The sequence below is a fragment of the Microcaecilia unicolor genome, chromosome 10 (assembly GCF_901765095.1).
Source record: "Microcaecilia unicolor chromosome 10, aMicUni1.1, whole genome shotgun sequence".
NCBI classification, from domain to species: Eukaryota; Metazoa; Chordata; class Amphibia; order Gymnophiona; family Siphonopidae; genus Microcaecilia; species Microcaecilia unicolor.
The window spans coordinates 154,607,287-154,634,935 of NC_044040.1; the positions used below are offsets into that span (position 1 = coordinate 154,607,287).

Consider the following 27,649-nt stretch of genomic DNA (forward strand, 5'->3'; position numbering starts at 1 on the left):
AGTAACTATGCATAAACATCAATAACGCACGCTCTTTAAATCCTGTTTTCTGAATAATCCCACCCTATGGAACTCCTCCCACTCAACAATCTACATTACAATAATGAAGCCCAATCGATTTCTACATTAAGGTCCCATTGGGTGACATCATTCTTAAAGAAAAGATCCAATAGTAGAAAAGGGGACAAGTTTGGTCCCCGTCCCCACAGGTTCCATCCCATCCGCGCCCCGTCCCTGTGGATCTGTCCCTGGCCCCACCCTGTCCCCACAGTCTCTGTCCCTGTTCCATGTCATTCTCTACTCCCACCCCCCAGATCTTTATTCAGGACCATTGACCCACTCCCAACCAAAATTTGTATTGTACAGGAATTGATGAGTGAGGGGGGAGTGGTCCTGAAATGTGACTAATCTTGCTTTGTGGTCCAGGGCCGTTTACACTAGTGTTTTGCATTTAGGTTTTATTTTTTTTCCCCTCATCTTTTGCTGATTGAAGTTTTATAAAGGGCTGTTGTCTGATCTGCTCTCAGAGGGAAACAACAGGCAGCGAGAACGGAATTTACAGCTGCTGCGCTCAGTTCTGCTTTGTCTCTATGGGAGGGGGAATGGCATGCTTCACAATTAGCCGGTCCCCCAGCCCCCGGCAGCTTCCTCTGTGCACTTTGCAAGCGATCTGTGGTCGATGGTAGTATTAAACGTGCTTCCTACACTGCTTGTTCCTGTCCCCCTCCCCTCTCCTCACTCTGTGCTCTTTAACTCACTCAGTCTCTCTGCCTGCTGCTGGGATCATGCGGGTCTCCGTGAGACAATAAAGAAGCGCTGGGGAGGCACAGAGCCGGGCGACTACGGTGATCGTGGATGTGCTGAGAAATGGCCGGAGAAGCCCGTGAGTAACCTGCTGAACAGCAAGGGATCTCCGTCCAGGAGAAACATTCTGGAGGCGGACCCCCTTCCCACAGCTAAACATTTCATGTCTTCCCCCATGTCTAGTCAACAAAGAAAGATGTAGCTGCCTAAGCAAGGCTGACCATTTGCAGATAGAAGCCAGACATTTCTTTGTATCACTTTATATTTTTACTTCTAGTAGAACGTTAAGGGTAATCTTTACCAGGGCGAAATCAGAGTAAGCTATAATCAGTACTGGAGAAAACTGGATTCCATGCAGGCTGTGTGACCTCTTTTGCGTAGGGCAGTTTAAGGATAATGCACATAAGCTCCCGGCCAGGACCACGCTGATTCCCGTAGAGTGCTTATGAATGAGGGATGTGGTACAGGAAAGGAAAGCTCATTTATGATTTATATGTTTGGCTCAATAAAAGGCTACAGTAGGAATATTTTAGTCTACTAAAAATTCGGGAAACAGTTTGTTTCGGGAACCATCATTTTTATATTGTATATAAATTTTTTATTGCATTGTTGTGCTTAACTTTGTGCTATTATTAAGGTGTAAACAACCCCCTTTTGAAACTCCGTGGAGTAAAGCAGGGTATAAATGTGAAATCTAATGTAATGTAAAATATATTAGAAATGCATCCTTGTATAGATGTGCATGTCTGTGTCTTTGTTTTGTCACAAGACATTCTGGGTTTTTTTTTTTTTGGGGGGGGGGGGGTTATTATAAAAATTCGTATACAGACACAGGTGGTTAAGGTACTAAAAGCTTTAAAATGATTCTCTTTGTTCCAAATATGTGATCTATGAGTTGCCTGAACTTGCAATGCACATTCATTCTTAAAAGGATATGACCTAACTGGGATTTAAGCTTACTAGTGCTGAGGATGATTTGCTAAAGAAAAAAATATTTTGTGTGTCTGCTATTAGGTGCTGTATTTCCATAATTTCTATAATTGAGAAAAGACTCTGGGCAAGTCACTTAACCCTCCATTGCCCGCTGCATTGAGCCTGCCATGAGTGGGAAAGCGCGGGGTACAAATGTAACAAAAATAAAATATCCAGGCCCATCCCTGTTAGCTGTGACCATAATATCTTTGAAGTGCAGAAAACATTGATTGTCCTCAATGTGCATAAAATCAGGTGGATGAGAGTCACTGTGTATACTGTAACCTGAACCTTTCAGCTCTCTGGAAACTACTACTACTACTTATCATTTCTATAGCGCTATTAGACGTACGCAGCGCTGTACACTTGAACGTGAAGAGACAGTCCCTGCTCCACAGAGCTTACAATCACATCAGTCTTGCACATTAGAAAGAAAAAAACTTGGGGTTAGTCTATTAAACCTGAGGAAATGCAAATTTATAAATGCTTGTTCAATTACCAGTATGCATCAAACAACTTTTTAACTCAGGCAGAGGAATATGAATAGTAGATGTACAAGGCAGTCACATTTCATAGTAGCACAGTAAACAATACGGATAAAGACCAGTATGATCCATGTAGTCTGCCGAGTAAGGTGTGTAGAGTTGTACTTGCTGCTTGGTGCAGGTTACACTCCTCTATGACTTTTTTTGAAATGTGAAAGACATTGATATTTATTTATTTATTATCACATTTATACCCCACATTTTGCCACATGTTTCCTCCACTCTCTATCTCAGTTAATAACACCCTCATCCACCCCGTCCCATCTGCCCGCAACCTCAGAGTCATCTTCGATTCCTCCTCTCCTCCTTCTCTGCGCAGATCCAACAGACTGCCAAGACCTGTCGCTTCTTCCTCTTCAACATCAGCAAAATTTGCCCTTTCCTATCTGAGCACACCACAAACGAACTCTTGTCCTGCTCTCATTACCTCTCGCCTTGACTACTGCAACTTACTCCTCACCGGCCTCCCACTTAGCCATCTATCCCCCCTTCAATCCATTCAGAACGCTGCCGCACGTCTTATATTCCGCCAGAACCGATATACTCATATCACCCCTCTCCTCAAGTCACTTCACTGGCTTCCGATCAGATACCGCATACAATTCAAGATCCTCCTCCTTACCTACAAATGCACCCGGTCTGTGGCTCCTCACTATCTCTCTACCCTCATCTCCCCCTATGTTCCCGCTCGTAACCTCCGCTCACAGGACAAATCCCTCCTTTCAGTTCCCTTCTCCACCACTGCCAACTCCAGGCTCCGTTCATTCTGCCTTGCCTCACCCTATCCTTGGAACAATCTTCCTCAACCCCTACGCCAAGCCCCCTCCCTACCCATCTTCAAATCTCTGCTTAAAACTCACCTCTTCAATGCTGCTTTCGGCACCTAACCTTTCGTGAAATATAGTATGCCCTATCAGACGGACTCTACACTTGTCTTTAGATTGTTTAGATTGTCTTTAGATTGTACACCTGTCTTTTAGATTGTAAGCTCCTTGAGCAGGGACTGTCCTTCCATGTTAAATTGTACAGCGCTGCATAACCCTAGTAGCGCTTTACAAATGTTAAGTAGTAGTAGTAGTATGTTTGCAGGCTCAATGTGGCTCACATTAAACCGAGAAGGCAATCGCCAACCCGGTTATTAATCAATTACAATATATTGTTGTAAACAGAGAGTGTAGAAGAATAAGTTGAAAGGAGGGAAAAGGGAAAGGAAAAAGAGTCCAAAATAGTCCATTAATGTATTGCTTTGGAGGACTTTAGGATTTATGTTGGATCCTGGGAGTAGGCTTTCTTGAATAAGCTGGTCTTCAGTAATTTCCTAAAGTTAAGATGATTTTGGGTAGTTTTGACAGCTTTTGGTAAAGCATTCCATAATTGGGTGCTGATAAAGGAAAAGGAGGTAGCGTAAGTAGATTTATACTTGAGGCTGTTGCAGGTAGGATATGGAGGTTTAGGAATGAACGGGATGTTCTTCATGTATTCCTAGAAGGAAAGTTGATTAGGTTACTCATGTATCCTGGGACTTCTCCATAGAGAATTTTGTGGACTAGGGCACAAATTTTGAAGTTAATTCTTTCCTTTATTGGGAACCAGTGTAATTTTTCTCGAAGGGGCTTAGAATTTTCAAATTTGGATTTACCAAAGATTAATCTGGCTGCTGTATTTTGGGCAGTCTGGAATCTCTTAAGTTGTTCTTTGCATCTAGCATATATTCCATTACAGTAGTCTAGGTGACTTAATACCATTGATTTAACTAGGTGTCGAAAAACTTCTCTAGAAAAGAAAGGTTTTATCCGCTTGAGTTTCCACAAAGAGAAGAACATTTTCTTTGTTACGGAATTAATTTGGCTAACAAGTGATAGGTTGCGATCGATGATTACTCCAAGTATTTTTAGGCTTTCAGAGATAGGAAGGGTAAGGTCTGGCGTGATTAGTGATGAAGGTTCGAACCTATTATGTAAAGATGAAAGGATAAGGCAGTGTGTTTTCTCAGTATTCAGTTTGAACTGAAAGGTATTAGCCCATTTGTTCATGGTGTGCAAGCCAATATTGATTTCTTTGGAGATTTCAGGCAGGCTCTTTCTAAAGGGAATGTAGATTGTGACATCATCAGCATAGATGAATGGGTTGAGGCCAAGCTTGGATAAGGATATAAGTACCTAGGAATTGACACAATGGAACTGACCAAAGGTCCATCAAGCCCAGCATCCTGTTTCCAACAGTGGCCAATCCAGGTCACAAATACCTGGCAGGATCCCAAAAAAGTTCAATACATTTTATGCTGCTTATCCCAGAAATAAGCAGTGGATTTTCCCCAAGTCACTTTAATAATGGTCTATGGACTTTTCCTTTAGGAAGCCATCCAAACCTTTTTTAAACCCTGCTAAGCTAACCACCTTTACCACATTCTCTGGCAACGAATTCCAGAGTTTAATTACACATTGAATGAAGAAAAGTTTTCTCTGATTTGTTTTAAATTTACTACTTTGTAGCTTCATCACATGCCCCCTAGTCCTAGTATTTTTGGAAAGAGTAAACAAACGATTCATGTCTACCCATTCCACTCCACTCATTATTTTATCTACCTCTATCATATCTCCCCTCAGCCTTCTCTTCTGCAAGCTGATGAGCCCTAGCCGCTTCAGCCTTTGCTCATAGGGAAGTCGTCCCATCCCCTTTATCATTTTTGTCACCCTTCTCTGTACCTTTTCTAATTCCACTATATCTTTTTTGAGATGTGGTGACCAGAATTGATTTCATGCTTTGATTCCATCCTCCTGCTATATACGGATCCTCTATGTTTGTCCATGCCTTTGAAATACTTTCACTGCTTTTGTCCCCAACACATCTATCAGGATGGCATTCCAGACATCCACCACTCTTTCCATGAAAAAGTACTTCCTGATGTTGCTTTTAAGTTTATTTCCTTGCAGCTTCATTTCATGTTCTCTAATTGCACAGCATTCCTGTCTTTCAAAAAGATTTGTTTGCTCATTAATACCTTTCAAGTATTTAAACAGCTGTACTTTATTTCCTCTGTCCCTCCTTTCCTCTGAGGCAGGTGTTCTCAACCCAGTCCTCGAGACACACCCGACCACTCAGGTTTTCAGGATACCTATGATGAATATGCTGGAAATAAATTTACATACACTACCTCCATTATTTGCAAATCTATCTCATGCATAATTTAGTGTGGATATCCTGAAAACCTGACTGGCTGGGTGTATCCCAAGGACTGAGTTAAGAACCCCTGCTCTATGGGTATATATATTTAGGTCTTCATTTCATCTCATGCATCTTCTGGTGCAGACCCCAAACCATTTTTATTGCTTTTCTCTGAACCATTCCAAGCCTTTCTATATCCTTAGTGAGATATGGAGGGGGATAATCGAACAGGGGCACCCATCTCTAAGGGCGTCCATCTCTAAGGATGGCCCCGTAAAGGGGCAGGGCAACCCGTATTATCAAAACAAGATGGATGTCCATCTTTTGTTTCGATAATATGGTCGGAGATGCCCAAATCATGAAATTTAGGTTGACCTTAGAGATGGTCGTCCCCGGTTTTCGGCGATAATGGAAAACGAGGACGCCCATCTCAGAAACGACCAAATCCAAGCCATTTGGTCGTGGGATGAGCCAGCATTCATAGTGCACTGGTCCCACTAACTGAATGTAAAAGGCCTTCCCTTACCAATCCAGAAAGGAACTGGCATGCATGAAGGAAATTGCATGCAAATGAGCTGCTCGCTGTTACTCATTTGCACATGATTTCCTTCCTAAGGAGGGGAAGTGACAACAGTTGAGAATGTCTAAAATGTGGATGTTTCTGTGAGAGCATCCATGCCTTTGTTATGCCTCCGATACCCTCTTTATTTATTTGGATTTTGGATCACAAGTAGTAGCAGTGGGGTTTGAACTGGCCACCTCTAGATTGCAAGATGAGTGCTGTAACCACTAGGCTGCTGCTCCACTCTATTCCACTCCCTTGAAATTTGGCCATCCCTGTGGAGGGCAGTTGAGGACGTCCAAAATGTTTGAAAGAAGGACGTCCATGCCTTCGTTATGCCTCCGCTGACATACACATACCTCCCCCCCAGGGACCTGCATACTGCCCCCCCCCCCCCACAGGGGTGCCCAAATTTCAAGGGAGTGAAGGAGTGTCAGAGTGGCCTAGTGGTTAGAGCACTGGTCTTGCACTCCAGAGATGGCTGGTTCAAATCCCACTACTTCCACTTGTGATCCACAATCTAAATAAAGAGGATGTTAGAGTCATAGCAAAGGCATGGATGTCCTTCTCACAGAAACATCCACATTTTGGACATCCTCAACTGCTGTCGCAGGGACAGAGGCATAGTAAAGGACATACTCTAAAAAAAAAAAAAGACAAAATTTTTGAAGTTGTTTTTTTCAGGGTGGGAGGTGGTTAGTGACCACTGGGGAAAATCAGGGGAGGTCATCCCCAAATCCCTCCGGTGGTCATCTGGTCAGTTTGGGCACCTTTTTGATGCTTGGTCGTGAAAAAAAAATGGACCAAGTAAAGTCGGCTAAATGCTCGTCAGGGATGCCCTTCTTTTTTCCATTATCGGCCGAGGACACCCATCTGTTAACCACACCCCCATCTCGCCTTCGGTACACTGCTGACACGCCCCCTTGAACTTTGGTCATCCCCACGACGGAAAGCAGTTGAGGACGCCCAAAATTGGCTTTCGTTTATGACAATTTGGGCGAACTTAGGAGAAAATGTGGGATACAATAAATAAATAAATAAATCTTCCGATTTGTGTCCGAAGATGAGCGCCCTTCTCCTTCGAAAATAAGCAGGATGGCCTCCAAAACTGAACACGGTACTCCAAGTGAGGACTAACCAATGACTTGTACAGGGACATTATCACCGTCTCCCTTCTGCTGGATAGGCTCTTTTCTGTACAGACCGGTATCTTTTGGCATTGGCAACTGTCTTGTCACATTGTTTTGCCACCTTGAGACACTATCACCCAAAAGTCCCTCTCCTGGTCCATGCATATTAACCTTTGTCCTCCTATTGGATTCTGTATTTCAGTCCTGAACATTTTGATAGTTTCTGATGTCGTGTAATAAGGAAAACATGAGAAAAGTAAAGATTTGAAAAGCAAAATTGGCTATATAATGTCAAGAAAGCTTGATACTGTCAGCTTTATAAAACTAGTATTTCTAAATAGCAAAACATACTACTACTACTACTATTTAGCATTTCTATAGCGCTACAAGGCGTACGCAGCGCTGCACAAACATAGAAGAAACACAGTCCCTGCTCAAAGAGCTTACAATCTAATAGACAAAAAATAAAGTAAGCAAATCAAATCAATTAATGTGTACAGGAAGGAGGAGAGGAGATCTGATTATCTGGGAAAAGCTGTTCATTTATTAATTTATTATTTATTTATTTATTTATTTATTTATGACAGTTATAGCCCACATCCCAAAACAAGTTTGAGTTCAATGTGGCTTACAATAAGCAGTACTGGATACATAACAAAGAATAATGCATAAGAAAATAATTTGTTGCAAGAATCCAATTTTACAATACAGTATCATAAACATACTGGGATAGCTATGGATGTTTAACATTTAGAAAATCTATTATGAAAGAGATGAAACAAAGAGAAAGTTAATGGTAAACAGAGTAATAATCAATTCAGGTAATAATTAATTGTTTGAGATATGGTTGTTCTTTGTGAGGGCTTATTCTGTGGTGTTGTAGACATTGTAAACCTTCCTGATGGTTATTTAGGATATATGTTTTACGGATTTTAACCAATAAAATACCCTTAGTGAAGGAAATTAAAACACTGCCCAATCTGCCTTCCCTTGTACACCTTAGACCCCTGGCTGTTTCTTTGTACTTTTTCTATGCTGGGGGCTCTTCAGCTACACAAGTTAGCATCAGCCAAGAGGTCTCTGGTCTTCTCCTCCATCTACCAGCTCTGGAAGAGCACCAGTGTTATACAGAACTCCAGATGCAAGGTCAGTAGCTACCTTTATAACACACACAACGGAAACACTGCTTATATCAAAACAAAAACTATTTTTTTGTGTGTGTGTTTGCTTTTCAGTATCCTGAGTCACAGCCTTATTTCTTGTTGACACCTTGTAGAAACATTTTCTTAGATTAAACAAACATTAACATTTTCTCAGGTTAACAAAATGTTCAGTAATATAGGATTTCAGCTCATAGATTATTATTATTATTATTAGCAGTTGTATAGCGCTACCAGACGCATGCAGCGCTGAACACCTGACATAAAGAGACAGTCCCTGCTCGAAAGAGCTTACAATCTAAATAATACAGACAGACAAGACAGTTATGGGTGAGGGAAGTAATGGGTGAGAAGGAAGGAAGGGACAAGGGGAGGGCAATTGAGTATTGGCTAGGAGCTAAAGGCAGCATTGAAAAGGTGGGTTTTCAGCATAGATTTGAAAACAGGTAGAGATGGAGCTAGACGTATAGATTCAGGAAGTTTATTCCAGGCATAAGGTGCCACGAGAGAAAAGGAGCGAAGCCTGGAGTTAGCAGTATGGAAAAGAGTTAGGCTACGGATATGATAAATGATTTATTTTCACTTTTCAACTGATATTTTAAAGAATTAAGAGAACCTTGAGTCTTATGAGTATAATTGGATTTGCTTTAGCATACTTACATGGGTTCAATATTCAAAGCAATTTAACTAGGCAGGAAAGGCTCCTGTTAAGTTAAATTGCTTTTGCAGGGTTATCTCCTGCTATTCAGCGGCACTTAACCAGATAGTGCTACTGAATATAGCATTAGCCGCCTAAGATGAGAGCGGCTATTCAGTAGGTGGTCGATCTGTGGTCAGAGTTGGCACTTAACCAACTAAATAGCAGTCCTATCTTTGGTCGGTTTAACTTAACCTGTTAAGGCTGAATATTGGCATTTAACCGGTTAAGTGCCAGCCATCTGCACATACCTGGATAGTCAGTGCCAGTGCCCAGACATGGCCTAGCACTGAATATCTGGGCATATACCCTGAAATTCCTGACCTCTCCTCTTTGGTTTCTTAACCTGTGACTTTTTTCCAATAAAATAAAAACGAACCATGGAGATTAAAACTTTTTCAAATGGATGGGGTGGACTATCAAAAATTTTTTGTGACCTACTTCACTTTCCTACCTGACTGTCTTCAAATCTAGGCTAAAAGCCCACCTTTTTGATGCTGTTTTTAACTCCTAACCCTTACTTGTTCAGTACCCGTGTTTTTTCATTCCCACGTTAGTAATTCTCTTAACTCTTATTTGTCCTGTTTGTCTGTCCTAATTAGATTGTCAGCTCCGTCGAGCAGGGACTGTCTCTTCATGTTCAAGTGTACAGCACTACGTAAGTCTAGTAGCGCTTTAGAAATGATAAGTAGTAGTAGTAGTCCTCTCTATGTGGATGCAACTGGTTCCTGGCTCCATTCTAATCCACAAAAAACTATTGCTCCTGGCTGACTGGTGGTCCCCTTCATTCTTCAATTTCACTCACCATCTCAGGTAGTCCAATTACCTTTGTTGTTTCTTACTGATATCTCGGAGTGTACAAAGACTATCATCTTTCTTTAGAAAGCCAAATTATTCATGTTGGCAAATCCAGTTTTCACGCGCTTTGTCTTGTACGTTCACTGTGGAGCTACTGTGATGAATCCATGTGTGCCACTCTTGTATGCCCTGATTGCATCCAGATTAGACTAATGTAATATTTTCTATGCTGGCATTTCCTTGTGCATCCTCTTCTAAAGCAACTCCAGTGGGTCCAAAATACCTCTATCCATCTTCTTTCATCTGCTGGCTGCTTTGACAGACTTACACTTCGTTTTCATCACCATCACTGGTTCTACATTACCCACAAGATTCAATATAAGGTTCTAAACCTAACACAGAAGGTACTCCACATTAGTCAGCCCTCCTCTTTGATTTCCCCCTACGTCCCTGCTCGGACTCTCAGATCTAGTTCGGAACATTGATTAACCATTTCTTCTATCTACCATGCTCAGTTTGCATTGACTCATCATACTGCATTTTTCTACTTGACTCCTCTCCTGTGGAATTACCTCCTACTTCTTCTCTGGGCTGAACTCTAGTGCTCAAAATTTAAAGTGGGGCTAAAAACTCATCTTTTTTGTCAGGCCTTTCTGGGTTAGGAAGACGAACGGGGACTGGCTCTGGCAGCAGAAAAGTCCTGATTACATTTTCTCTTTCCTGAGATTTGTAGTTCCTTTCATTTTTTTCTATTTTAGTTATATGAACTATTTTGATTATCTCCATTTGAAAGGTGGTATAACAAATGCTGAATAAACATATGCATGTTTATGTTTATGTTCTGCCCCCATATTCACGGTAGCAGGGTGTATTGCTATCAGTGGTGTACTGGTAAATTTTTAACAACAGGCTCTCTCCCCGGGTATAGCCAGCCCTGCAATATTTAGGGGGAGGCGCAGAGGTGGACTGGTGGTTCCAGTCCACCTCTGTGCCCCCCCCCCCAAATTGCAGAGCTGGCTATACCCGGGGAGAGAGCCTGGGGGGGGGGGGGGGCAATTCATTACTCTCTCCAGGAAAAAAAAAGATTTTAAATGCTCCCAGTTTCCAATCTAATTCATGTTTAATGTGGGATAAAATGCTATAAATAAGTAAATAAACAGATAGAAACTCTGTTGAGCACCTGATTCTCATAACATGATGTCTGTTTTAGAAGCCCTTTACCAGGAGAAAAAAAAATCTCTGCACCAAAATAACAGGGTTAGGGTGTCCCTATAACCAGCCCCTCCAAATAACATACCGATTACAATTGATAACAAATTACTACTCTACCCATGAAAAATTATTCCCTTATTATACTTCCTCTGTGTACATCCGTATGCAGAAGCTGGCATGTTTGAAAATACAACTTTTTTTTTACTGTATCCTCCCCACGTTCCCCACTCCACCCCCCCCCCCCTATTCCAGACCTCCTCCCCACTCCCACAGTCCCCAGAGCCAAAGGGTCCCAGCACATACCTGAAGGCAGCCATCCTGGTGGTCTAGTGGATTCTTCGGGGCAGGAAAGATCTCCAGTCTTTCCTGCCCACTGCCTGCGCTGACCCTCCTGCTGCCGCATCACTCTTTAAAATGGCTGCCAAGACTTAGAAGGGTGGCCTTGCAAGATTCTAGCAGACGTCTCGCGAGGCCGCCGCTGGAGGTCTCGGCAGCCAAGGTGCTTCAGTTTTTCACTCCGCTGCCCTTCCAGCTCCTAAGAGATCTCGTTTAGACCTTCAGGAGTGGGCAGATGAGGCACTCTGTTTCTTCCTCCTTGTCTGATGTGCCCGCAGTCTATTCATAGGAGCCATCATTGAAGGAACCGTTAGAGGAGGGAGAGCTCCCTCCTGAAGAGGGGGATGGCCCAAAATTAATGAGGTTGTTTCATAAAGTGGAGCTCAATACTCTTATTTCTGATGCACTGGTGGTGCTTTCCATTGAGGAGCCTTCTACTTCAGCGTCAGGAGTTCCATGTTCGTTGATCATGAGGTGACTTAGTGGTCCTTCTATGGTCTTTCCGATGCATCCTGATATTCAGGATCTGATCACAGCAGAATGGGTCTCTGGATATGGGGCTGTACTGCCCTGGTTTTACAACCTGCTTTACTGACACAGACTACTCAGCAATTACTGTGGAGTCTTTTGGATTCGTATTAGGTAAATGAGACCTTTATTAGAGGTTCTAAAATCTAAGATACACAATGATTTATATATATACAATGATTAGCTATATAACTGAAAAGAAACAATACCTATAAACAATCATTACATCACTGGTCTTTCCCCTTAGTTTTAAAAACTTTGTACCACAGCATTAACAGATAGACTCTAGCAGGCACTGCAGGATCTAGTTTAGTATTAAGGGGGGGGGGGGGGGGGGGGGGGGGGGGGAGAGAGCGAGGCAGAGAGAAAAGCAAGCGTTATTAACTAGTTGCCATAGTGTACAACCCTTTTCCCATAGTTTTAAATTGAAATTTTCTCTAGAGATAGGCATTTTTCCCATAGTTTCAAACTTAAACCTTTTCTAGAGGTAGAAACTTAACAGCCAAAAACTTGTTCTAAAAGGCAGTTATTTTCTGTACATTGGCTGCTGGAGAGGTAGCACATCCAACAACCTCAATTAGGTGCAAACTAAGGTGTGAGGAAGTAGAATATTTGCATAGGTTGCTGAGTTAGCTTCAAAGAGCCTGTTTAAAAAAGGCCTCTTAGATTCAAAACTACCGTATTTTTCAGACTATAAGAAGCACTTTTTTCCCCCAAAATTTGGGAGGAAAATGGGGGGTGCGTCTTATAGTCCGAAGGTAGCGTTTTTGGACCGGCGTCCCGTCCTTACACGATTCCATGTTCCCTGGTGGTCTAGTGACGTCGGGGCAGGAAAGAGCCCTCTCTTTCCTGCCCATCGCGCTGCTCTCCGTGCTCCTCACTGCTTTTCTGACGGTCTCGGCGAGATTCAAAATGGCCGCCGAGAATCTCGGGACGGCGGTCCAAAACTCGGACAAGACGCACCGGAGCACCGGAGCACCTAGGTTTTAGAGGAGGGAAAAAGGAAATTTTTTTTTTTTCCTATTTCCCTCCTCTAAAACCTAGGTGCGTCTTATGGTCCGGTGCGTCTTATAGTCTGAAAAATACGGTATATAAAGAGGAAAGGTCCCACTGAACTTTCTTTCTGAGAAGTTCTGAGAGAAGAGGACATTTCTCTGGTAAGTGAACTCTATTTTGCTTTGTGCTTTGGGAACTTAAAGATTGGGGTTTAAAGGAGGAATTGTAGGTTAGTGATAGGCAAAATATAAATATATACCAAAGCAAATTTTATCAACTAATCTCCATAGTCTTTTCTCTTTAGTTTTAAAAACTTTGTACCACAGCATTAACAGACACTAGCAGGCACTGCAGGAACTAGTTTAGTCTTCCCACCCATCCCTAGGACAACTCTTCATTTATAGTCAGCTATTGTAATTAGGGTAACAAGCAAGGAGTGCTCTTACAGAGTTTTAAATACATTTCATTAACATCTAAGAAGGAAACACTAAATAAATCATACAATATACTATATAAACTAAAAGACATTTTTATGTTAGGCTAATATCCTTAATACAGTAGCAAGTTTTAAATTATTGAAAAACTCAAAAACACTAAGATGGAGCCAGCAGTCCAGCAGCGAGAGGGGTGCTATCCAGTCTTTTGCATTGAGTGTCACATCTATGATTATCTCCCAAGTGGTGAGATGTCATATGTGTGTGCCTGATGCAAAGAGTTCCTAGCTCTCAGAGAACGTGTCCGTTCTCTTGAGGCTAGAGTAGCAGACTTGGTGGAGCTGAGGGAGACAGAGAGGTACATAGAGGAGACCTAAGAAGTCCCACCTCCAGTCTGGTAGTCTCTGTGCTACCTTGGAGGAGGGAGGTCTCCTAGAAGGAGAGCATCACCCTGGTGAAGTAGGAAGTACTCCTGTAGCCAGAACCTGCCCACCAGGGGATGTACTATCCTCTCGCACCGAGGATATGTCTCCAAGTGCTGCCCGGGAGAGAAGGGTTAGGACACCTGTTGTAGTTGGTGATTCAATCATTAGGCATATAGATAGCTGGGTGGCTGGTGGATGTGAGGATCACCTGGTGACTTGCCTGCCTGGTGCGAAGGTGGTGAACCTCATGCGTCACCTAGATAGGATTTTAGATAGTGCTGGGAAGGAGTCGGCTGTCTTGGTACATGTGGGTACCAATGACATAGGAAAATGTGGGAGAGAGGTTCTGGAAGCCAAATTTATGCTCTTAGGTAGAAAGCTCAAATCCAGAACCTCTAGGGTAGCTTTTTCTGAAATGCTACCTGTTCCACGCGCAGGGCCCAAGAGACAGGCAGAGCTCTAGAGTCTCAATGCTGGATGAGACGATGGTACAGGGAGCAGGGTTTTAGATTTGTTAGGAATTGGGCAACATTCTGGGGAAGGGGGAGCCTATTCCAAAAGGATAGGCTCCACCTTAACTAGGGTGAGACAAGGCTGCTGGCATCGGCAATTAAAAAGGAGATAGAGCAGCTTTTAAACTAGAAACAGGGGGAAGGCTGACAGTCGCTCAAAAGCGAATAGTTCGGGATAAGGTATCTTTCAAAGATATCACCAAAACAGGGAAGATAGGGTATCCTGATAGTGAGGTTGCAAAAGAGACCGTAGTAGATCAGTTGTCCTTAAATAAAAATAAATCAGACAAAAGATTGCAAATTAATACTGTCAAGTAATGAGCATGATGTAAATAGGAACAACAAACATAGTTTGAAATGTCTATATGTGAATGCCAGGAGACTAAGAAATAAGATGGGAGAGTTAGAATATATTGCACGAAATGAAAAATTTGATATAATAGGCATCTCTGAGACCTGGTGGAAGGAGGATAACCAATGGGACACTGTCATACCGGGGTACAAATTATATCGTAGTGATAGGGTGGATCGAATTGGTGGAGGGGTAGCATTGTATATTAAGGAGAGCCTTGAATCAAATAGATTGAAAATTCTGCAGGAAACAAAACACATCTTGGAATCACTATGGATTGAAATTCCATGTGTAAAGGGGAAAAGGATAGTGATAGGAGTGTACTACCGTCTGCCTGGCCAGGATAAACAGACGGATGCAGAAATGTTAAAGAAAATTAGGGATGCAAACAAACTGGGCAACACAATAATAATGGGTGATTTCAATTACCCCGATATTGACTGGGTAAATGTAACATCGGGGCACGCTAGGGAGATAAAATTCCTTGATGTTATCAAGGACTGCTTTATGGAGCAGCTGGTACAGGAGCCGACGAGAGAAGGAAAAATTCTAGACCTAGTCCTTAGTGGAGCACATGATCTGGTGCGTGAGGTAATGGTGCTGGGGCCGCTTGATAACAGTGATCATAATATGATCGGATATGATATTAGCTTTGAAGTAAGTATACATAGGAAATCAAATACGTTAGCGTTTAACTTTAAAAAAGGAGATTATAATAAAATGAGAGGAACGGTGAAAAAAAAACTTAGAGGAGCGACTGCGAGGGTCAAAAATTTACATCAGGCGTGGATTCTGTTCAAAAACACCATCCTGGAAGCCAAGGCCAAATATATTCTATGTATTAAAAAAGGAGGACGGAAGACCAAACGACAGCAGGCATGGTTAAAAACTGAGGTGAAGGAAGCTAATAGAGTTACAAGAAAATCCTCTAGAAAATGGAAGAAGGAACCAACTGAAAATAATAAGAAACAGCACAAGGAATGTCAACTCAAATGCAAAGCGCTGATAAGGAAGGCTAAGAGGGACTTCAAAAAAAAGATTGTGTTGAAGGCAAAAACATATAGTAAAATGTTTTATTAGGTATATTAAACGCAGGAAGCCGACAAAAGAATCGGTTGGACCGCTAGATGTCCGAGGAGTAAAAGGGGCGATCAGGGAAGACAAAGCCGTAGTGGAGAGATTAAATGAATTCTTTGCTTCGGTCTTCACCGAGGAAGATTTGGGTGGGATACTGGTGCCAGAAATGATATTCGAAGCTGACGAGTCGGAGAAACTTAATGAATTCTCTGTAAACCTGGAGGATGTAATGGGGCAGTTCTACAATCTGAAGAGTAGCAAATCTCCTGGACTGGATGGTATTCATCCGAGAGTACTGATAGAACTGAAAAATGAACTTTCAGAGCTATTGTTAGTAATCGAATGTGGTACTGGAAGATTGGAGGGTGGCCAATGTAATGCCGATTTTTAAAAAAGGTTCCAGAGGAGATCCGGGAAATTATAGGCCGGTGAGTCTGATGTCGGTGCCGGGCAAAATGGTAGAGACTATTATAAAGAACAAAATTACAGAGCATATTCAAAAGCATGGATTAATGGGACAAAGTCAACATGGATTTAGTGAAGGGAAATCTTGCCTCACCAATCAACTACATTTCTTTGAAGGGGTGAATAAACATGTGGATAAAGGTGAGCCAGTTGATATTGTGTATCTGGATTTTCAGAAGGCGTTTGACGTGGAGGGGCATTTTCGAACAGGGATGACCATCTCTAAGGGCGTCCATCTCTAAGGACGTCCCGGCGAAGAGGCGGGGAAACTCCATTATCGAAACAAGATGTGCGTCCATCTTTCGTTTCGATAATATGGACGGGGACATCCAAATCTCAACATTTAGGTCGACCTTAGAGATGGTCGACCTTAGAGATGGTCGTCCCCGGTTTTCAGCCATAATGGAAACCGAAGATGCCCATCTCATAAACGACCAAATCCAAGGCATTTGGTCATGGGAGGAGCCAGCATTCGTAGTGCAATGGTCCCCCTGATATGCCAGGACACCAACCAGGCACCCTAGGGGGCACTGCAGTGGACTTCACAAATTGTTCCCAGCTGCATAGCTCCCTTACCTTCGGTGCTGATTCCCCTAACTCCCCCCCCCCAAAACCCATTCCCCACAACTGTACACCACTACCATAGCCCTAAGGGGTGAAGGGGGGCACCTACATGTGGGTACAGTGGGTTTCGGGTGGGTTTTGAAGGGCTCACATTTAAAACCACAAGTGTAACAGGTGGAGGGGGTGGGCCTGGATCTGCCTGCCTGAAGTGCACTTAACCCACTAAAAACTGCTCCAGGGACCTGCATACTGCAGTGATGGAACTGGGTGTGACATTTGAGGCTGGCATAGAGGCTGGCAAAAAATGTTTTTTAATTTTTTTTTTTAGGGTGGGAGGGGGGTTGGTGACCACTGGGGGAGTAAGGGGAGGTCATCCTCGATTCCCTCCTGTGGTCATCTGGTCAGTACGGGCAGCTTTTCGAGGCTTGGTCGTGAAAAAAAATGGACCAAGTAAAGTTGGCCAAATGCTCGTCAGAGACATCCTTCTTTTTTCCATTATTGGCCGAGGACACCCATCTCTTAATCACGCTGCAGTCTCGCCTTCGGTACGCTGCCAACATGCCTCCATGAACTTTGGTCGTACCCGCGACGGAAAGCAGTTGAGGGCACCCAAAATCGGCTTTCGATTATGCCGATTTGGGCGACCCTGAGAGGATGCCCCCCCCCTTTTTTATTATATTTTCAATTTTTTGATCTTCATATCGCATTATCTCCTGAGGCATTGGACACATATACACTTCATATACCTTAAGGACAAAACCTAGGTAAGAAGCATAGTTTTTTTCCATAAAAGTATATGAGACTTAATGAAAATCCATTTAGCAAAAGAAATATACAAATAATCATAAATATAGTTAACTTACCAGCCTTTATAGTTAATTATTTTAAATATGTGATTACAAAAACAGCTTTATTTAAACCAGAAATAAACAAAATTCCAAACACAATTTATAATCTTAGTTAAGTTCTATAAATCAACAAAATTACATTAAACAATGACTCCATTACAGCCTCATTAATGTGTTTGTTTTCCAGCTATTTGTGCAGTGTATATAATTAATTCTTTATTTAAGCTATATAACAAGTTACATAAACAAACATGAACATTATATTTAAATGTTATGTAGTTCTAATTGAATTATTTATACACAACTTAAAAGTTTCTATTATTATCATTATTTTCGTTTTTAATATTCAGATATGAATGTTTGTTTATGAACATGTTTGACATACATGTAATTGTTTATATCTTATTACTTTGGAATCATTTTTTGATATATGGATCTTTATATAAAAAAGTGTCCTTTTAATTACCAGTTGTTAAAAGTAATTCAAAACAACATCTTTTGTGTATCTATAATTCATAGTGATGCTTTCTTATTTTATTTTTCATTGCAATATATATTCTATACATGTTTTTTATTATTTTTTTACATTGTTTTTATGAAATTAATATTTTTAATTGCTTGATTATTCATAGTCATTTATATGTTTTGTTGATAGACCCCTGAGGCAGTCGTTGTCTAACGCAGAAACACAGCCCGTGTCAGGTCATTTGTCAATAAAATACTCCTGTTGTCTCAGTCTTGAAGGCCCAGTGTTGCTTTTTTTGTTTGTATACTTTCTATGTATGCTGTATACCTTATCTGTGTGGTTTGGGCGCCCTTCTCTTTCGAAAATTCCCCTGAAAGTACCTCATGAAAGACTCTAGAGGAAATTGGAGAGTCATGGGATAGGAGGTAGTGTTCTATTGTGGATTAAAAACAGGTTAAAAGATAGAAAACAGAGAGTAGGGTTAAATGGTCAGTATTCTCAATAAAGAAGGGTAGTTAGTGGGGTTCCCCAGGGGTCTGTGCTGGGAGGGACCGCTGCTTTTTAACATATTTATAAATGACCTAGAGATGGGAGTAACTAGTGAGGTAATTAAATTTGCTGATGACACAAAGAGGGGCATTATCAAACGGCGCCGGCGAAATCGATCGCCGGCGATCTATTTTGGCGCCGCCGCAACAGCTGGCTGGAACCGTATTATCGAAAAAGATGGCCGGCCAGCTTTTGTTTCGATAATACGGTTGGGGCCGGCCAAATGCCACAGATCGCCGGGTTTGAGATGGCCGACTTTGTTTTCAGCGATAATGGAAACTGGAACCGGCCATCTCAAACCTGGCCAAATCCAAGGCATTTGGCCATGGGAGGGGCCAGCATTCGTAGTGCACAGGTACTTCTGGATGTTTAGATCTTGCTGATCAGTTATGTTATGACTTACTTGTTCAGGAGTGCTGTATTTTGTGATACTGTTTGGAGATATGTTCAAGAAAGACTTCATACAAATGAAAAAAGTCCCTGCTGTGCACTTCCCTTAATAGCCGTCTTTCTCTCCGAAAGTGCACTTTTCTTAATGGCCATCTTTCTCCCTGAACAGGGAAATCAAAAGTTTTTGCACACTGCTTTTTTTGCAGTAACAGTGGGATTTGAACCAGCCACCTCTGCATTACAAGACCAGTGATGTAACCACTTGGCCACAGCTCTACTTATTTGGGTGTTCCTCCCTTTTGATTATACTCCTTCAGGTCTCTCTCAGCCACTCACAGACAGCTTAATGCACTGTGATTGGCTGAGAGAGACCTGAAGGGGTATAATCAAAAGGGCGGGACAGCCCAGTAAGTGGAGCTGTGGCCCAGTGGTTACATCATGGCTCTTGTAATGCAGAGGTGGCTGGTCCAAATCCCACTGTTACTACTAAAAAAACTGTGAGCAAAAACTGTTTTGATTTCCCTGTTTGGGGAGAAAGCCGGCCATTAAGAGAAGTGCACTTTCGGAGATTAAGAGAAGTGCACTTTCGGAGAGAAAGACGGCTATTAAGGGAAGTGCACGTCAGGGATGGCCATCAAGGGAAAATGAACTGCAGGGACTTCTTTAATTTGTATGAAGTGTTTCTTGAACATTTCTCAAAACAGTATCACAAAATACAGCACTCCAGAACAAGTAAGTCATAACATAACTGATCAGCAAGATCCTTTTTTTTTTTTTTTTTACGAGCTGGCCGACTGGCTTCCCCTCCTAGGAAGGAAACGTTTTAAAGGTTTTTTTTGGGTGGGAGGGGGTTGGTGACCACTGGAGGAGTATGGGGAGGTCATCCCCGATTCCTTCCGGTGGTCATCTGGTCAGTTTGGGCATCTTTTTGAGACTTGGTCGTGAAAATAAATAGACCAAGTAAAACCGGCCAAATGCTCATCATCACCGGTTTTCTTTTTTCCATTATCAGCTGAAGCCGGCCATCTCGTAAGCACGCCCACATCCCGCCTTCACTACCCTGCCGACACGCCCCCTTGAAGTTTAGCCGCCTCCGCAACGGAATGCCGGCGAGTGTGTCCAAAAATCGGCTTTCGATTATACCGATTTGGCCGGTTTTAGGAGATGGCCGGCCATCTCCCGATTTGTGTCGGAAGATCGCCGGCGATCTCTTTCGAAAATAAGCCTGATAGTTATTCAAATTCGTTAAATCATGGGAGGATTGCTTACAGGAGATTGCTTACAGGAGATCAGCAGAACAAGGTACAGCGGGTGGAAGTAGCAGTATACGTAAACACAGATGATAGCTACGAGGAGCAGCCCAATGATGACCACAAAGGTGCGGCATTAAGCTGCTCATAGGAAGAACAGGAAGGAGACAGTGCCCAGAGTTACAGAGCGCTGAGTCCAGGCATCACTCTCGAGCATCTGACCGTGAGCTACCTGACCCCAAATCGCCACCAAAATGAATATAATCAAAATATTCCTAGCTATCTACTCCCTCATATTGACCCACTTAACACTATCCATCCCACTACCGAATATAATATCATACCCATCCTTCAAAACCACCAGAGACTGATCAAACACTCCACACTCCACCAATTTGACACCCATCAAAGTAAAGGAAGTCTATCCAAACACGATCATTACCAACGCAATGGAAGGAAATCTCACAACAAATAGACACCATCCAACGAACAACAACTTACAAGAATCCACACAACATCAAACCTAGCAGCCCAATACCAAAATATACAAGTGGGTTACCAGTGGCGTAGCCAGAAGGCAATTTTTGGGTGGGCCAATAGGTTGGATGGGTGGGCACTACAACTTTTTTGAAAGAGAAAAAAACAGAAACCTGATGCACCCATGCTCTGTCCCTACCATGCCCCCCATAACTTCAATGAGGGTAGCAGTGCAGGCTTCAGTGGCTGCAGGCCAATTGAGAGCTAAGGGCAGTACAATAGATTGCACGTCAGCCCCATTGAGCCATGGTCCTCCAACATACATATGGTATTGAAGCCAAACACATTCTGCATCCAGAGGACCTCCTGGCCCTCCACCAACAATGGATACAGAGCGCAGCAAGGACATTTCCCCATAAAACTCATCATACAAAGAAATTTTGGTTTCTAGTGTAATCTCAATAACAGACATATTATAAATTAATTTTTAAAAAATCTATAAAACAAAAGTCACTGAGAACCGACAGCAAATCTACAATGCCAACACTAACTTCCAAAAACAAGGATTCTACCTATGAAAAGGAAGTGCATTAAATATTATAGCGGGTGGTCACAGTGGGTGGTCACAGGAGTCAATTAGCTGTGTTGTGGGCGGTGTACTGCCATTCTGCAACCACCCAAGCAGAAAGACTTTGAAAACTGAAACCCAGGCTGTTGAACTGGGGGAGAACTTGGATTTAAAGGGAAGTTTTTTCTTGTTCCTTTATTTTGGAAACTGAATAGGACTTTAACCCTCTTGAACTGAGATTTTGTGGAGGAGGGGAAATAAACTGTTTGGAACTAAAAGCTGTGTTATGTGGAAGGACTTTGTTTTGGGGACTGCTGAAGGGAGCCTACCACCCCTGAAGGTTTGCTACCGGGATTACAGATATTACAATGTCCATCATCCATCTCTGTTTTCTTATATTTCCTTGTCCAGTATCTCCCCTGTGTTCATATCCCCTCATCCATCATCATTCCTCTGTGCACCTATGCCCCCCATGCCCAGCATATCCCTTCTGTGTTCCTATTCTCCCCCTTGTCTGGTATCTCTTCCCCTTCTCTGTGTCCATATACCCCCTTCTCCAGTGTCCAGCATTATCTCTATTCCATATCCCCCCCTTGTCAGGCATTGCCCCTCTGTGCCCATATGCCATTGCCATCCCCATACAGCATCTCACATTTGTGTGCCTGTCCCCATGCTCCTACTTAATGCCTATCATCTCCCTTCTGTATCTGTACACCTCCCTATGTCCCTTTTCTCCGTCCTCCACACCAATGTGTCCCTCTCCTCTCTGATCCCACCCCAACCAGCTTCTCTTCCTCTCTCTTTCCTTCCACTTATGCATCTGGCTCTTTCTCTCACTATGGGTTCAACATTTGACTCCCTCTTCCTTTATCCCCTTGTCCAGCATCTCTCTCCCTTCCCTCTAACCCCTCCCACAGGTCCAGCACCTTTCTCTTTGCTCCAGCCCTCTTTGCAGGTCCACATCTCTCCTTTCCCTCCAGCCATCCCCAGCATATCCAGCACCTCTCCTCCAGCCCCCCCCCCCACATGTCCAGCACCTCTCTCCCTTTTATCCAGCCCCCCTAAGTGTCCAGCACCTCTCCTCTCCCCTTCATTTCAACCCTCTGCATATCCAGCACATCTCCCCTTTCCCTCCAACCCCCCATATCCAGCTCCTCTCCCCTTCCCTCCAACCCCCCTGCAAATCCAGCACCTCTCCCCTTCCCTCAAACCTCCCCCCTGCAAGTCCAGTACCTCTCTCCCTTCCGTTCTCTCCAACCCCCTGCCCCTCACAAGTCTAGCACCTTTCTCGTCCCTTCAGGCCCCTCCCCTCCAAGAGCCAGCACCTCTGTATCTTCCTTACCCCCCCAAAAAAAGTCCAGCACCTCTCCCTTCCCTTCAGCCCGCTCCCCTTTGTCTTCCTCACCCCCCCCCCCCCACAGACACACGTCCAGAACTTCTCCCTTCCCTTCAGCCGCCTCCCCTTGCAGGGCAAGCTGACCACTGTCTTCCTCACCCTCTCCCACCCCCACCGCTGCGCCGCAGCGCATGTATTCAACGCTATCGGCGCTGCCTCCTCCACCTCACACAGTCTCCACTCCCATGGCAGTGCTTGCGATTTGCTACCGGCACTGCCTGACAGCTGACAGACGCGGAGCCGACGACCTGCTCCAGGACCTTCCCTCTGCCGCATGCGTTCTGCCCTGCGTAAACAGGAAGTTGAATCAGCACAGCAGAGGGAAGGCCCCGGAGCAGGATGTTGCGCCGCGTCTGTCAGCTGTCAGGCAGTGCCGGTAGCAAATCGCAAGCGCTGCCACAGGAGTGGGAGACGGAGACTGTGTGAGGTGGAGGAGGCAGCGCCGATAGCGTTGAATACAAGCGCTATGGCGGGGGTGGGAGAGGGTGAGGAGTCACGGTGACGGAGGCGAGGGACTTCAATCTGGATGGGCCTGACTCAAAATTGGGTGGGCCTGGGCCCATCCAGGCCCACCCGTAGCTATGCCCCTGGTGGGGAATGGGGGGGGGGGGGGCGGAACTTTTAGATGCTGCCTATTTGGGTATCCAGATGTGTATGAGTCCTCAAGGGGCTGTGCCTATACCTTTCCACCCAAATGGCGTTGCCCTGTTTGCAGTGTCCTCTTTTTTATGGACTCAGTCTCCAAGTTTGGTTCCTAATGAACCCACAGCAATCTCTGAAAGCACCTGTGCTGGGCTACTCCACATTGCTCAGACTGGGCAATTAACAAAAATTACACTTCAGAACACCTTGTGTAGACCTTCTGTTATTCTCTTAGGGACGAATATTCAGACCACGGGAATTAGCCGGGCTAACTCCCACGATCAGCGCTAAACCCAAATATTCAATACCAGGTTGTTTCCGGTGACCAGCATTGAACATTCAGTTTATTTTTGGCCGGTTTAAACATAATAATAATCGATATTCAAACTTAGCTGGTTATGTTTAAACTGGCCAAAGATATCCCATGTATTCACGCGGCCAAATATAGCTGCTAAAGTGGGGCTGAAAATCAGTGGATAGCCGCTTATATTGCCCAATATAACCACCTATCAGCTAACCGGTGATATTCAGTGGGAGATAGCTGAAGGTGCCGATCCTGGTCGGTTAAATGGAAATACCCAGTGTACCTGAATGTAACTCACCATCAGCTAGGTAAGCAAAATCCAAAAAAGGCGTAAGCAAAATCCAAATAAATAAACAAATGCTTTTGAATATTGTGTGTGGGGGTGTTAATATACAGAAAATAAACAGGTTAATCAGCTGGGAAGTGGTTCAGCTTCAAATATGGTGCCTCCAAGCAAACTTTAGTTGAAAGCACCCCCCCCCCCCCCCACACACACACACTCTAGTCTTAGGTTTTAAGAGGGTAGAGTATAGCAGACAGTACTGTATTTATTTTCAACAAAGTTGCTTCCCTCCTTTGCACTAGTTTTGTATGTCTGCCAGTAGCCAGAGAGGCACTTAAACACATTCCACAGCTTAGCTGAAACCTCACTATGAGAGCCATGCAATTTTGCAGCACTTATTGTGAGACTTTGTACTGGCAGTGAGAGTGGAGGTGCTTGAGTGCTTCCCCATCAAAGAGGTGAGATGGAGGGAAGATGGTGATTGAGTAATTTCACTAAAGAAAGCTGAAATGACAACCTTGTTAATAGTAAATAGTGTCTGCCCTGCTCTGCCTCCATTCCCATATGTGAGGGTTGATGGGTTTACTTCTTGACTGGTCCTCCCCCACTGTGGGGCTTGCTTAGGTGGAATTTATGCCCCTGAAGCAGGGTATTCTGAATATTGTATTAGAAATAGTATGCACAAAAGTTGGAGACTATGTACTTTTAGCACTTTGTATTCAGAGAACTGGATGCATTTTTCTCTATATAGATATAGATATACTGCCTGATATTCAAAGGGCAGGAGAGGCTCTTGCCTGCTTATATCGCCTGGAGCTGCCCAACTACCGATATTATGCGGCACTTAACCGGGCAGTGCCACTGAATATATCGGCTACGACTGGCCCTCAAAAAGTGGGCAGGGCAGGAGCGGTACAGGGGGCGGCGTTGGGGAGGAGCCAGCAATATTCAGTGCTGGGGCCTGCATAGCTAAGCGGCTGAAAAGTGGCTCAAAGCTGTACTAATTTTGACCACTTAGCTATTCCAGTGCTGGCACTGAATATCAGCCGGGACCTGCATAACTATGAAAGAGCAGTCTGGAGCCCTGGGAGACCCCTCCTGCTTCCTGTTTCCCCCCCCCCCCCCCCCCCCCCAGCCTATGACAATCAGAACTGCCCCAACCCACACCCCCAGAATGTGCCCCAAACCTCTCGCTTTAGATAGACCCCTGCATATGCGGGTGCTGGCACCAGGGCTGGTCCAAGGCAAGATGCTGCCTGAGGCAGAGCTAGGATGCCGCCCCCCCCGGGCTGAGATGCTGCCCCCTTTCCTACCTGCTGCCGGCACACAGCATCTCCCCTTCACAGTGTTACCCAGCAGCAGCAGTGATTCCTATACGTTGCCCTGCCGCCAGCACCTGCCTCTTCCCTTTACTGCGGCTGCCTGAGCCTCTGATGAAACAGGAAGTTACGTCAGAGAGGCGGCCACAGTAAAGGGAATCACTTCTGCTGCCGAGTAACGCTGCCGTTGCCAGGTAATGCTGGGGAGATGCTCCTGAAGAGTGCCGCCTGAGGCCCCCGCCTAATCATCGGGCCACCCCTGGCTGGCACTGAATATCAGCTAGGACCCGCATAACTATGGAAGAGTAGCCTGGAGCCCTGAGAGCCTCCTGTTTCCCTTCCCCCTAGCCCAATCAGAAGTCCCACCAATCCCCCCCGCTCTAGATAGGCCCCTACAAAGTCAACTCCTGCCTAGGGTTACCATACGTCCGGATTTACCCGGACATGCCGTCTTTTTGTCCGGATTTCTAGTGACCTCTTAATCGGGACAGGAAAGAACCCCCTCTTTCTTGCCCGGAGCGCTGCCCTTGCCTGCATCCTGTTGCTGTGTGACGGTCTCGGGATTCAAAATGGCCGCCGAGAGTTGAAGCAGCCTCGCAAGACTTCAACTCTCGGCGGCCATTTTGAATCCCGAAACCATCACAGCAACAGGATGCAGGGCAAGGGCAGTGCTCCGGGCAGGAAAGAGGGGGCTCTTTCCTGCCCCGAAGAGGTCACTAGACCACCAGGACAGAAGATAGTAAGTAAGGGGAGCGGAGGTGACGGGGGAGGGGAGGGGAATATGTGACCCAGGGGAGGGGAGGTGACGGGGGGGCAGGGGAGGGGAATATGTGACCCGGGGAGGGGAGGTGATGGAGGGGAGGTGACGGAATATGTGACCTAGGGGGAGGGGAATATGTGACAGGGGGCAGGGTGAGAGCGAGAGGGCGGGGTGAGGATGTGAAAGGGGCGGGGCAGGGGCGTGACATGTGTCCTCTTTTTCAGAGGACAAAATATGGTAACCCTACTCCTGCCCCTTGTGGCTGTCAGCAGAAAATGGCTGTCGTGACCTCTCACGGTAGCCTTGATACTACACAAATACAATTTTTTGCAGGCAGCCTCAAGGGGCAGAAGCGAGTGGGCTTCACTCTTGCCCCAGTCGCCCCAAGTGGACCACCAGGGATGGAAGGTAGGCCCAGGGGAAGCCTTTCTAGAGTAGGGGTGGATTAGGGGAACATTACAGGGGCAGTTGGGGGGGGGGGGTTCAGATTTTCCCAGGCTGGGGTAAGGGGAAGGGAAGCAAAGGGTGCCCACGGCTGCAGACTGTTTTTTCATAGTTACACAGGTGTCAGCCAATATTCAGCCGGAGTTCACATAACTGTCTTATTTGGACCCCAGCTAAATATCGGCCGGAACTCACATAAGCTCCAGTGCCTAGCATTAAGCAGTTAGCCCTGGATATTCAGTGCCAGGGCCTGCACCTGGCCAGCACTGAATATCCTAGGCTAATTTAGCTGGCCATGGTCAGCATTTAAAAAAACTGGGATCTCTGGGAGATGAATGTCGGGCAGATAGATTTTTTTTCTATGTAATTATTCATCCGGTTAGGCAGTATTTACTAATTGGGTAAGTGCTGCTGACCAAGACATTCATTAGTGATATTTGCTATAGGATTTGATAAGAGTTGAATTCTTAAGTATTATTTCAGACATAGAGGCAGATTAAGGCATAGGCAAACTAGCCATGTGCTTAGGGCCCATACATTTAGGGGGACCTTGTCAGATGTGCTGAGCATTCAAGAGCCTAAAATTACCAACTGTCTGGATTTTTCAGCATTTTACAAATTTTTAACTTACCTGTCTCAAAGCCAAAATGAAGGCTAAAGTGTCTGGATATTTTTCATATCCTAGCCCCCTGTGGCTCTCCATTCCTCTCCCTTCCAGTTCCGAGACTGTGGTAGGACCCAGCCAATGGGAAGGCTGCTCTAGTAACAGGAAGAAGGAGCTGTTGAATTGCTGGAGTGAGGGAAGAGGTGGAGCTTTGGAGAGAGCTGTGGAGCCAGTGAGTGTACTGGGGGGGGGGGGGAGTCTTGAAAAGGAATAGGACTTTAAGAAGAAGGGGGGGGGGGGGGGGGATATGAACAGTTTGCTGGAGGCTGAGAAAACAAATTGGTACCAAATGCAAGAACTTTACATAATGGGAGGCAGTTGTGGTAGCTGTGGGGCACAGCCTGAGATGTGCCTGTGTATATGTTTATGTGTCTCTGCTGGGAACAGCTTCCTATAAACAGAGCTTACACTTGAAAATTTGAGCTGAGTGGAGAAGTACACTCACTGCTAAAAAAAATATACTTCTCATTTCAAGTGAAGGACATTTTCAACACAGGGAATTTACCGAGCTGACTATTAAGGGGTCTGTATTCAGCTGGCAGCGGTCAGCTTTTG

General features: G+C 44.5%; 1 protein-coding gene across 1 annotated transcript in view; it reads left to right on the forward strand.

Annotated features, from left to right (window-relative positions):
• The first annotated feature begins 521 nt into the window (after nucleotides 1–521).
• The window catches only part of ST6GAL1 (ST6 beta-galactoside alpha-2,6-sialyltransferase 1), a 122,826-nt gene continuing 95,698 nt past the window's right edge, over nucleotides 522–27,649 (forward strand). The window contains exon 1 of the mRNA XM_030215759.1: nucleotides 522–883. The gene's annotated coding sequence lies outside the window, so the exon portion shown is untranslated. The remainder of the gene's footprint in view (nucleotides 884–27,649) is intronic.